Consider the following 12822-nt stretch of genomic DNA (forward strand, 5'->3'; position numbering starts at 1 on the left):
AAAAAACAAACAAGATACTTACATATAGTACAATATATGCTCAGCTAGTGTTCAACTGTAAAAGTATCTATGTAGGCTCAGCTAGCGGTCAACTGTAAAAGTATCTATGTAGGGCTCAGCTTAGTGGTCAACTGGTAAAAGTAATCTATGTAGGCTCAGCTGGCGTCAACTGTAAAAGTATCTATGTAGGCTCAGCTGGCGGTCAACTGAAAAGTATCTATGTAGGCTCAGCTAGGGTCAACTGTAAAAGTATCTATGTAGGCTCAGCTAGCGGTCAACTGTAAAAGTATCTATGTAGGCTCAGCTGGCGGTCAACTGTAAAAAGTATCTATGTAGGCTCAGCTAGCGGTCAACTGTAAAAGTATCTATGTAGGCTCAGCTAGCTGTTCAACTGTAAAAGTATCTATGTAGGCCTCAGCTAGCGGTCAACTGTAAAAGTTCTATGTAGGCTCAGCTGTGCGGTCAACTGTAAAAGTATCTATGTAGGCCTCAGCTAGCGGTCAACTGTAAAAGTATCTATGTAGGCTCAGCTAGCGGTCAACTGTAAAAGTATCTATGTAGGCTCAAGCTAGGTGGTCAACTGTAAAAGTATCTATGTAGGCTCAGCTAGCGAACAACAGTAAAAGTGTCTAACAAAACTGTTTCAAGTTATTAGTGGCACTCAGACCCCAACCAGAAAGCTCCCTTCTATCCCTGCCTCCACACTGAGTTGGTCTTGTACTTTCCTGGGTTACGTCCCAATAATCTCTCCCCCTGAAGTGTGCACTCATTCACTACTCCCCACAAAATGGAAAAGTCTTGGATTGTGTAGGCATGGCTAGAAGGAGTTTCCATATAGGTAATCCAGTCATTTCCTTTTAAACCCATTGAGGAAAGTGAACAAGAGCACACTTCAGGAGAAAAAAGAGATTATTGGGATGCAACCCATGTCTGTCTGGGGACTAATGTTGTATTCGTCATGGATTTACAAAGTTACAGTATAGTTTACTTGATAAAAGAAAAAAAAAGAAAAACAAGTCCAGTGTTGCTAGTACCAATCCTCTACATCGACGTTTCTAGGGAGGAGAAAAACACATCCTGGAGATGGATGGAGAGTCCTGGAGGGAGACGGAGAGATGAAGGAGAAAAAAGAGAAAGAAGATGAATGAGCACGGGAACAACGGACTAAGTTAACAAAGCTCACAAGATGTGGAAATGTGGCTGTATTGTAATGTTGAATGATGACATTGAAGTGATCAGGAAAGATATACAACATACGCAAAAATATATGTAAATGTCTAAGAAAAAGTGGGAATTGCCATGTTATCAATCCAAAAGCAACAAACCTTTGATAGTTTGAGTCCCCTCTCTCTATTGAGGCCGCGCTATCAGAGGCCTTGACCTGACTGGAGTCTTATTATTCACTGTCACCGGACTGTTCACCTGGAGACGCCACACACACAACCATGAACATCTAGAGAAAACAAGGAAAGCTGTGGAAGGAAGTGTGTTTGTGTGTCTCTTGGTGTCAATGTCGCTCACCGACTGCAGGACGACGTTCTCCTTTCCCAGCCGTCCCATCGCCGCAGCAACCATCTCCGGGGAGATTTGTCTGCCCCTCCTCTCCAACGCCTGTTGGTCCCCCTTATGTCTCTCTGTTTTCATTGTGTCATTTGATCAGGAGGGTAGGACAGTTGACAGAACAGTTATTTAACCTTCACTTTACCAATAAATATTTTTTTTTGATAATGTCATAGATAACTTTTTAATCTATAGAACGTAGAAATGCCCGTTTTCACTGGTATGGTGCTTGGCATAATGAATAGGTTGAAAAGGGGAGGAATTGTCCTTAAAGATCCTCATATCACAACAGACAGAACAGTTGTAGCAGATGGTGACTACAACATACTAAGATTACATCGTATACAACAGACAGAACAGTTGTAGCAGATGGTGACTACAACATACTAAGATTACATCAATACAACAGACAGAACAGTTGTAACAGATGGTGACTACAACATACTAAGTCAAATTGGATACAAAGTAACAACATTTACAAAATACATCAACAAAATATGTTGATTGGATATTACAATTGTAAGTGAAATACACATAAACACAATGACACACACCTTGATGAATCCCCCGAAGGAGCGCGGAGCGGGTGTGTTTCTTGCTCTGGGCCGGGGGGGTCTGTAGTTGTTGATGGGTGTCCCTGGGCCAGGCCGGGGTGGTCTGTTTGGCAAGCTGCAGGAGGAGAAAAGAGATGGAGGATGAGGAGACAGGATACTGGGATTTAGCCAGTCATTCTAATCTACATGAAATGTAAAATCCACCTCGTATGGAAAAGGAGACAAGAGAATACTAAGAAGCAGTCCGGCAGTGAGACCTGGGTAGGAGTTTCTCTTCTTGGCAGAGTCGGGCATTTGTTCATGGACGTGTCTGAACAGCTCCTTCAGGGACTCCTCTGTGTGGTGCTGCTGCCCTGGGACGACGAGGAGGGGGACAGGTACTGAGACGGGTCAACCCAACACCTCTTCAGGGGAACAGGGGCAGGGAAACCAGCCACAGATAACAGGTCTATATCATCCTGAGGGAGGGGGGGCGAGAAAGGGCTATTAGTTTCCATCACAACACAAGTCTCTGGATACATTTCAAATGGCACCCTATTCCCTATATAAAGTAGTGCACTATAAAGGGAATAGGGTGCAACATGGGACAGAACACATTTCAGCTAAGAGGGAGATAAAGTTGATCTACACCCCTAAACCCCAGCTAGACATGTCTAAACCCCAGCTAGAATGTCTAAACCCAGCTAGACATGTCTAAACCACAGCTAGAACATTTCTAGCACCTAGACACTTACCCTCGGTAGATCTGAAAAGACTAGAAAGGTGTAAACAAGTTGGGGCAATAGATTCCCCTAGGCCTTCTGCTAAACTGGGATGCTTACACCTATACAGTATTCATAAAGCGTCTCAGAGTAGTAGATCTAGGATCAGTTTGGCCTTGCAGATTATGATGACTGGAAAGGGGGAGGATCTGATCCTAGATCAGCACTCCTGCTCTGAGACGCTTCATGAACACTTGCCCCAGTTTGATCTAATATYGTCCTTTGTTTGAYAGAAGTGCAACATCCTTTAATGGCATAGYTGATGTAAACCCAGCAGGTGAAAGAGTCCTACTACTAACCTTGGTCTGCAGGGTCTTAGATCCTGTGAAGTGCATTCTGGCATGCTCCCTCATGTACATAGGAGCCTGAGTGGACACACACACACACACACTAATTATCCATCAAAACACACTAAAAATAATGATTCTATTTCTCTTCTGTGCTTGACACAAATCATTACCTTATTGTAGCCCATGTTCCCCAGACCTTATAAAATAACACTGACAACTGGGCCGGTTTCCCAGACACAGTTGAAGCCAATAGTATGAGGTATTCTCAACGGAGTGTTTTAGTCCAGTGTGGCATAGTACAAAGCAGGATTAATGTGTTAGCCAGCTAACTTTGAAAAGCAACCAGAAATAACAATAGATTTTAAAATAGAAGCTAAACTTAGACATGTGTTTTTGTTTGTTGAATCAATTAGACCATGCTCATTTCAAGAATATCTTTCAATTATTTTTAAAGTTAGCCAGCTAACTTGCCTAAATATTCTGCTAACTCTTCGATCCTGCTTTATAGAAAGCCCCTCTGGACTAGGCTTATTCTGGGTTGGGAAACTAGCCCAGAGTGTGAAGTTAGTCTCTCTGACCCTGAATAGTNGATCCTGCTTTATAGAAAGCCCCTCTGGACTAGGCTTATTCTGGGTTGGGAAACTAGCCCAGAGTGTGAAGTTAGTCTCTCTGACCCTGAATAGTTTCTGGGAGTGTTTGATGAGGAAGGCCATGCCGTTGTTTAGCTTCTTCAGATTCTCCTGGAGGTCACTGGCCACCATCTGGATGAAACAAACACACACAAAAATTACTGTAGAAGAGTGAAAATCAATCAGTCAGAGGTAGCCTAGTGGTTAGAGCGTTGGGCTAGTAACTGAAAAGTCCCTTGTTTAAATCCCAGAGCCGACAAAGTGAAAAACGTGTTGATGTGCTTTGAGTAAGGCACTTAGCCCTAATTGCTCCAGGGTCGCCGTCGATGATGGCAGACCCTGGCCGTGACCCCACTCTCCAAGGGTCTCAGGGGGAGTTGGGATATGCAAAAAATATAATTCATACATGCGTAACACTACATGTGTGAAATAGGACAAATATAACCACCTACCTAATTATTTCTATTCACATCTAAATGTAATGCATTTTTATTTTTATCACATTCCTGATCCTACAATTCATAACATAGTGCATCGTGAGGATAGGCTGTACCCGAACAGAACACTGAGCACAGAACACATTTCTGGGCCAGTGTGTATATCTGAGGTTCTACTAGGCAAGTGAATCAATCGCCATGACTACAGGACAGTATAGCCTACATTTAAAAGTGTACAGTACTTACATAAGGTGCATTCGGAAAGTATTCAGACCCCTTGACCTTTTCTATATATTTTTTTTTACACGACAGCCTTATTGAAAAAAATTTCAAAAAAAACGTAATGCCAAAGAAAAAAATCAAGCTTTTAGAAATCTTGGAAAATGTGTAAATAAACCCCCCCCCCAGAAATATCACATTTACATAAGTATTCTTGGCACGCCTGTATTTGGGAATTTTCTCCCATTCTTCTCTGCAGATCCTCTCAAGCTCTGTCAGGTTGGATGGGGTGCGTCACTAAACAGCTATTTTCAGGTCTCTCCAGTGATGTTTGATCAGGTTCAAGCCTGGGCCACTCAAGGACATTCAGAGACTTGTGCCAAAGCCACTCCTGCATTGTCTTGGCTGTGTGCTTAGGGTCATTGTCCTGTTGGAAGGTGAACCTTTGCCCCATTCTGAGGTCCTGAGTGCTTTGGAGCAGGTTTTCATCAAGGATCTCTCTGTACTTTGCTCTGTTCATCTTTCCCTCGATCCCGACTAGTCTCCCAGTCCCTGCCACTGAAAAACATCCCCACAACATGATGCTGCCACCACCATGATTCCCTGTAGGGATGGTGCCAGGTTTCCTCCAGACATGACACTTGGCATTCAGGCCAAATAGTTTCATCTTGGTTTCATCAGACCAGAGAATCTTGTTTCTCATGGTCTGAGAGTCTTTAGGTGCCTTTTGGAAAACTGCAAGCGCGAGATGGTTGTCCTTCTGGAAGGTTATCCCATCTCCACAGAAGAACTCTGGAGCTCTGGCACAGTGGCCATTGGGTTCTTGGTCACTTCCCTGACTAAGACCCTTTTCCCCCGATTGCTCAGTTTGGTCATGAGTCTTGGTGGTTCCAAACTTCTCCCATTTAAGAATGATGGAAGACTACTGTGTTTTTGTTGGTACCTGGTACCCTCCCCAGCTCTCGACACAATCCTGTCGTCTCGGAGCTCTACAGACAACTCCTTTAACCTCATGGGTTGTTTTTTGCTCTGACATACAGTAAACTGTGGGACCGTATATAGACAGGTGTGTGCCTTTCCAAATCATGTCCAATCTATTGAATTTACCACAGGAGGACTCCAATCAAGTTGTAGAAACATCTCAAGGATGATCAATGGAAAAAGGATGCACCTGAGCTCAATTTTGAGTCTCATAGCAAAGGGTCTGAATACTTATGTATTATGCACTACACAGCTGATTGAAATAAGGAAGTCATGGTCAAGCTGTGATTATCTGAATCAGCTGTGCAGTGCTAGGACAACAAGCCTCAGGACAGTTTGGGAAACTCTGTGCTTCTGCCTCGGCATTGCTTTCTCTGAGGTTTTATGCTGGGTATCTGTAAAGCACTTTGTGTCAACTGCCGATATGAAAACGGGCTTTATAAAACACATTTGATTTGAGTTACAGTACATACATCTCTGGGCCACACGACGTGGGGGGCAAACATGAGGGCGAGGTTCAAGGCGGACATTTTGTTCTTGTCCTGCTGCTTGGCGGTGTGGTAGAGCAGGTCCAGGATCAGTTTGAGGAGGCTGCGGTTGGCCTGGGGCAGCAGCAGGAAGAGGAGCTGTAAGGCCTCAATCTGACGCTCCTTATCAGGTACTGACGTCTTGTTGCCTTTCTCATCAAACAGAGTCATGTCTGGGGGAATAGAGGGAGGAGAGAGAAGAGGGGAAGATGGGACAGAAACAAAACACACACAAGACACTTCAGTATGGGTCTCATGGGGTACAGTTATATTAAAAACTGTGAACACCAATACCACTGATTTTTGAGCGCCATGGTGTGATTNCTGAGGTCCTGAGTGCTCTGGAGCAGGTTTTCATCAAGGATCTCTCTGTACTTTGCTCCATTTATCTTTCCCTCGATCCCGACTAGTCTCCCAGTCCCTGCCTCTGAAAAACATTCCCACAACATGATGCTGCCAGCACCATGATTCACCATAGGGATGGTGCCAGGTTTCCTCCAGACATGACACTTGGCATTCAGGCCAAAGAGTTCACTCTTGGTTTCATCAGACCAAATAATCTTGTTTCTCATGGTCTGAATGTCTTTAGGTGCCTTTTGGAAAACTGCAAGCAGGCTGTCATGTGCCTTTTACTGAGGAGCAGCTTCCYTCTGGCCACTCTACCATAAAGGCCTGATTGGTGGAGTGCTGCAGAGATGGGAGAACCTTTCAGAAGGACAACCATCTCCACAGAGGAACTCTGAGCTCTGTCAGAGTGACCATTGGGTTCTTGGTCACTTCTCTGACCAAGACCCCTTTCCCCCGATTGAGTCTTGGTGGTTCCAAACATCTTCCATTTAAGAATGATTGAGACCACTGTGCTTTCTGTGCTTTTTGTGGCACCTGGTACCCTTCCCCAGATCTGTGCCTCAAAACAATCCMGTCTCAGCACTCTACAGACAATTCCTTTAACCTCATGGCTTGTTTTTTTGCTCTGACATACTGTCAACTGTGGGACCTTACATAGAGAGGCATGTGTCTTTCCAAAACATGTCCAATCAATTTAATTTACCACAGATGGACTCCAATCAAGTTGTAGAAACATAGCAAAGGGTCTGAATACTTATATATTATGCACTACACAGATGATTGAAATAAGGAAGTCATGGTCAAGCTGTGATTATCTGAATCAGCTGTGTAGTGCTAGGACAACAAGCCTCAGGACAGAGTTTGAGAAACTCTGATCCACATGATAAATGATCACGGCACAGTCCAGCTTCAGGCGTTTCTCCTAGTCCCTGTGCTTCTGCCTCGGCATTGCTTTCTCTGAGGTTTTATGCTGGGTATCTGTAAAGCATTTTGTGTCAACTGCCGATATAAAAACGGGCTTTATAAAAACACATTTGATTTCAGTTAAAGTACATACATCTCTGGGCCACACGACGTGGGGGGCAAACATGAGGGCGAGGTTGAAGGCGGACATTTTGTTCTTGTCCTGCTGCTTGGCGGTGTGGTAGAGCAGGTCCAGGATCAGTTTGAGGAGGCTGCGGTTGGCCTGGGGCAGCAGCAGGAAGAGGAGCTGTAAGGCCTCAATCTGACGCTCCTTATCAGGTACTGACGTCTTGTTGCCTTTCTCATCAAACAGAGTCATGTCTGGGGGAATAGAGAGGAGAGAGAAGAGGGGAAGATGGGGATGGGACAGAACACACACAAGACACTTCAGTATGGGTCTCATGGGGTACAGTTATATTAAAAACTGAACATCAATACCACTTATTTTTGAGCGCCATGGTGTGATTTTTTGTAGGTCTTTGAAATAAAAAGTGCTACAGGAGAGTGGGAGGTGCCTCAGACAGGAGAGAGAAGTGGGGAGTGCTCAGTACAGGAGAGAGAGTGGGAGGTCTCGACAGAGAGAGATGGGAGTGCTCAGACAGGAGAGAGAGTGGGGAGGCTCAGACGGAGAGAGAGTGGGAGGCTCAGACAGGAGAGAGAGTGGGAGGTCCTCAGACAGGAGAGAGTGTGGGAGGTGCTCAGACAGGAGAGAGTGGGGAGTGCTCAGACAGGAGAGTGTGGGAGGTGCTCAGACAGGAGAGAGAGTGGGGAGGTGCTCAGACAGGAGAGAGAGTGGGAGGGGCTCAGACAGAGAGAGAGTGGGGAGGTCTCAGACAGGAGAGAGTGTGGGGAGGTGCTCAGGAGGAGAGAGTGTGGGGAGGTGCTCAGACAGGAGAGAGTGTGGGGAGGTGCTCAGACAGGAGAGAGTGGGGAGGTGCTCAGACAGGAGAGAGTGAGAGGTGCTCAGACGAGAGGAGGAGGTGCTCAGACAGGAGAGAGTGGGGAGGTGCTCAGACAGCGGTACCTGCTATTTTGAGTGAGCTGGAAGTGTGGTGCGTAAGCGAGGGGTTCAGGTAGCTCTCCCAGGAAGGTCTTGAGGAGGGTGGCCACGTCGTTGGGGTGGAAGCCCCCTGCCTCCAGGTCGATGTCTGCGCCGCTGTTCAGCTGCTCCTTCAGGGCCTGCTGCCGCACACTGTTACCTGGCACCCTGAACAGACCCTCTACCTGCAGGTCTGATCATCAGTCAATCAATCAATGAAACAATAAACCACCTAGCACCCTGAACAGGCCCTTAACATGTAAGTCTGATCAATCAATGAATCAATCAATCGTGGAATCAGTCAATAAATCAAATATGTAGTGAATCAATCAGCAGTGTTTCTCCAATACTCATTTAGCAGCGGCGGGTCACCGCAGATAAATCATTCCCGTCACTTCAAAAAATATGATTTAAAAAACAAAAGTTGTGAGTTTTTATTATAACTTTTTTTTTTATAGAAATGATTTTAGGGTAAAATGTTTTCAGTGCAAATTTAAACCACTAAAAGCAGATATAAAGTATGTATACTGAACAAAAATATAAAGACAACATGAAACAACTTCAAAGATTTTACTGAGTTACACTTCATGTAAGGAAACCAGTCAACTGAAATTAATTCATCAGGCCCTGATCTATGGATTTCACATGAATGAGAATACAGATATGTATCGGTTGGTCACAGATACCTTAAGAAATGTAGGGGAGTAAATCAGAAAACCAGTCAGTATCTGACCACCATTTGCCTCATGCAGCGCAACACATCTCTTTTGCATTGAGTTGATAAGGCTGTTGATTGTGGCCTGTAGAATTCTGTKCCACTCCTCTTCAATGGCTGTGTGAAGTTGCTGTATATTGGTGGGAACCYGAACACGTTGTRTTACATGTCGATCCAGAGCATCCTAAACATGCGTAATGGGTGACATGTCTGGTGCAATGGCAGAATTGGYACATTTTCAGTTTCCAGMAARTGTGWWCAAATCCTTGCCACATGGGGCCGTGCATTATCATGCTGAAGCATYAGGTTGGAGACGGAGGCAGTCTATGATAGAGAAATTAATATAAAATTCTCTCGCAACAGCTCTGGTGGCCATTCCTGCAGTTGGCATGCCAATTTCACACTCCAATTTGTGCATATGGAACATTTCTGGGAGCTTTGATTTCAGCTCAAGAAATATGGGACCAACACTTTACATGTTGGGTTTATATTTTTGTTCAGTGTAGAAAAGATAATGGAGCTGTACATTTTTAAGATCATCTTTGAGAACTAACAATCAAAATAAAAAATAAAAAACTTGACAGTCCGGGAGAATCTAAAATGAAAAGTCGTTTTGGGGGGGTGGACACACTACACCGAGTCCTTAGTGTTCGAGTCAGAGTCTTTTACATTCGAGTCGCGACTCCCTTGGTAGTGCTAAAAGCTCCATTGCTTAATGCAGAAAGCTGGTCCTACAGACTTGAGTACTACAACACTGCATGGCAGTACAGCAAGTTTATCCTACTTTCTGATAAGATTTTACATTACATTTGAGTCATTTAGCAGAAGCGCTTATCAGTTACGACATACAGTTAGTGCATTTATCTTAAGATAACTAGGTGGGACAACCACATATCACAGGCATATTAAGTACATTTTTCCTCAATAAAGTAGCTATCAACAAAGTTGGAGCTAGAAAACGGGGGTGGGAGGGGTTCTGTGGGATGATTTAAGAATCTCTTCGAAGAGATTGGGTTTCAGATGTTTTCGGAAGATGGGCAGGGACTCCGCTGTCCTAGCGGGTTCTACCATTGGGGTGCCAGGACAGAAGAGAGAATTACATTCAGGGATCATGCCTCAGATGGGAACTGTAACAACATGATCAACTCACTCTTGCTGAGGTATTCGATGAGCTGGTAAATCTGGGCGATGCCTCCCTCTGTCAGAGGAGTCCCGAACACTACTTCTTTATCTGTGATGATGACAACAGCCAAAGGACAAGAATCTGAGTGCTGTACATTTATATTATTATTCAACATTATTGCAACCCAGGGCCACGTTCAGTAGCCAAACATTGTCAAACGTTGCAGATAAYAATTCAATGAGTAAAACCATCGCGATACCTTCTTCTACATTTCAGACATGCATGTTTGMTCTACACTGCATCCTGCTGAACACACCCCAGGTGAAGACACCCTTGGTTGATCCTCATGGCAGTTSTCTCACCTCTACGTTTGAGGAAGTTGAAGGAGCGGAAGAATCCCCCTCCGGCCGTTGTGGGTGTCTTGTGCCCTCCCTCGTCCCCTAACAGCAGAGAGAACTCAGCACCGGGAAGGTCYATGAGGCGGCTGATGTTGCTAAGCACCAGCTCTTGAAACCCCTCAGGTCTCTCGTGACGTAGCTTCTCCACAAAGAAGTCTGGGTTGAAGATGACGGGCGGGCGGCCACCAACCCCACTGCCGCCCCAAGATCCCCCTGCATCCTGGCTGATCACCACGTTGCACACCGTACCCCTGATGGAACACACACACAGATGCTGAAGATCTAGGCAAAACTTTAAACAACCGTTTTATCTTTACACTGACTTTCTCACACACCAAATCTCTCTCCCTCTTACACACACGTTTGATGATGATGGTGTGGTGGTTGGCTAGCCCAATAATGGACTAAAGAAGTCTAACGTTACTATAGTGCAAGGACCTTACATGTTTTGTTTAGAGGCGAATTGGCTCTGGCAACCGAAACATCAAAATACTCCATCTAAATGTGAATCGGTTCTCAATTGCGGTACAGTTCCAGAAACATAAAGCCCTCTACTTTCATATCACATCAACATAATTTCACAAATGCACTTACTGTAGACTGTTTTAACAGTTGCAGCCAACAGTATTTTCAATGACAACATGTTTGTAGTGTCTGCCTTCCGTTTACACACAGGTGTTCGGAGACACAGATAYCACATATGACCGTGTGGGAACCGTAACCCTATAAAACGGTGTGTAGTAATTTTACTTTTTGAAAATGAAAGCTACGTTCGTTACGTTTCTCCTCTGGCCAGAAGATACTACTCCGGCCAGAAGACACTATCGTCATAGCTCCTCATAGCTCTGAAGATCAGTGAGCTGAAGACACCTCTTTCACACAAGTACACACTCACTGGCAATTCAGACCAGCTTGACTTGGCATAATGGTGGAGAGTTGCTTTTGCATGGCCTGGTGCCTCAGGTGAGTGGAGATCTCACTTCAGGAGTGAGTGGTCTAAATGAATGGTCTAAAAATCAACAAACCGGGCCATTCAAAACGAAGTCGACCAATGACAACTCACTGCTGTGGTCTATTGTTGCGACTACTAGCTAGCTAACTATGGAGTCTTGCTGTAATTCAGCGACAGCGCAGAAAGAAATGCTTTGCACCGTATTGTTGTTCAGAGTAGCTGTGTGATGCACAGAAATTGTATTTTGCCACAACACGTCACTTGATTGTCAGAGCTACAGTAGCTAAATAACGTTAGCTAGCTAAATTAGCTTTCGCTGTCACTGAAAAACAACATGAGAGAGATCCAGACAGGAGAGAGTGTGGGAGAGGTGCTCAGACAGAGAGGAGGTGGGGAGGTGCTCAGACAGGAGAGAGTGGGGAGGTGCTCAGACAGGAAGAGAGTGGGAGGTGCTCAGACAGGAGGTAGGCCGTGCTAATGTTGAGTGAGCGTGGAAGTGTTGGTGCGTAAGGAGGGGTTCACGGTAGCTCTCCCAGGAAGGTCTTGAGGAGGGTCGCGCCACGTCGTTGGGGTGGAAGCCCCTGCGCTCCAGGTCGATGTCTGCGCCGCTGTTCAGCTGCTCCTTCAGGGCCTGCTGCCGACACTGTTACCTGGCACCCTGAACAGACCCTCTACCTGCAGGTCTGATCATCAATGAATCAATCAATGAAACAATAAACCACCTAGCACCACTGAACAGGCCCTTAACATGTAAGTCTGACAATCAATGAATCAATCAACTGGAATCAGTCAATAAATCAAATATGTAGTGAATCAATCAGCAGTGTTTCTCCAATACTCATTTAGCAGCGGCGGGTCACGCGCTGATAAATCATTCCGCACTCCAAAAAATATGATTTAAAAAACAAAAAGGTTTTATTTATTAATTTTTTTTAATGAAATTATTTAGGGTTAAAATGTTTTCAGTGCAAATTTAAACCAGCAATATAAAGTATGTATACATGAACAAAAATATAAAGACAACATGAAACAACTTCAAAGATTTACTGGAGTTAACAGTTCATAAAGGAAACCAGTCAACTGAAATAATTAATCAGGCCCTGATCTATGGATTTCACTTGAATGAGAATACAAGACATGTATCGGTTGGTCACAGATACCTCTTAAATGTAGGGGTGTAAAAAGAAACAGTCAGTACTGGTTGACCACCATTTGCCTCATGCAGCGCAACACATCTCCTTTGCATAGAAGTTGATAGGCTGTTTAAATATATATATAATATTTAATCAAGTTATTTTAACCAGGTAAGTTGACAGAGAACAGTTC

At 44.6% G+C, this 12822-nt stretch overlaps 1 pseudogene; it reads right to left on the reverse strand.

Moving 5' to 3' along the window:
- Nucleotides 1-261: 261 nt before the first annotated feature.
- LOC112076176 (rho GTPase-activating protein 19-like) overlaps nucleotides 262-12822 on the reverse strand; it is a 26002-nt pseudogene continuing 13441 nt past the window's right edge.

Source organism: Salvelinus sp. IW2-2015, unplaced genomic scaffold, assembly GCF_002910315.2.
Source record: "Salvelinus sp. IW2-2015 unplaced genomic scaffold, ASM291031v2 Un_scaffold3607, whole genome shotgun sequence".
Classification (NCBI taxonomy): domain Eukaryota; kingdom Metazoa; phylum Chordata; class Actinopteri; order Salmoniformes; family Salmonidae; genus Salvelinus; species Salvelinus sp. IW2-2015.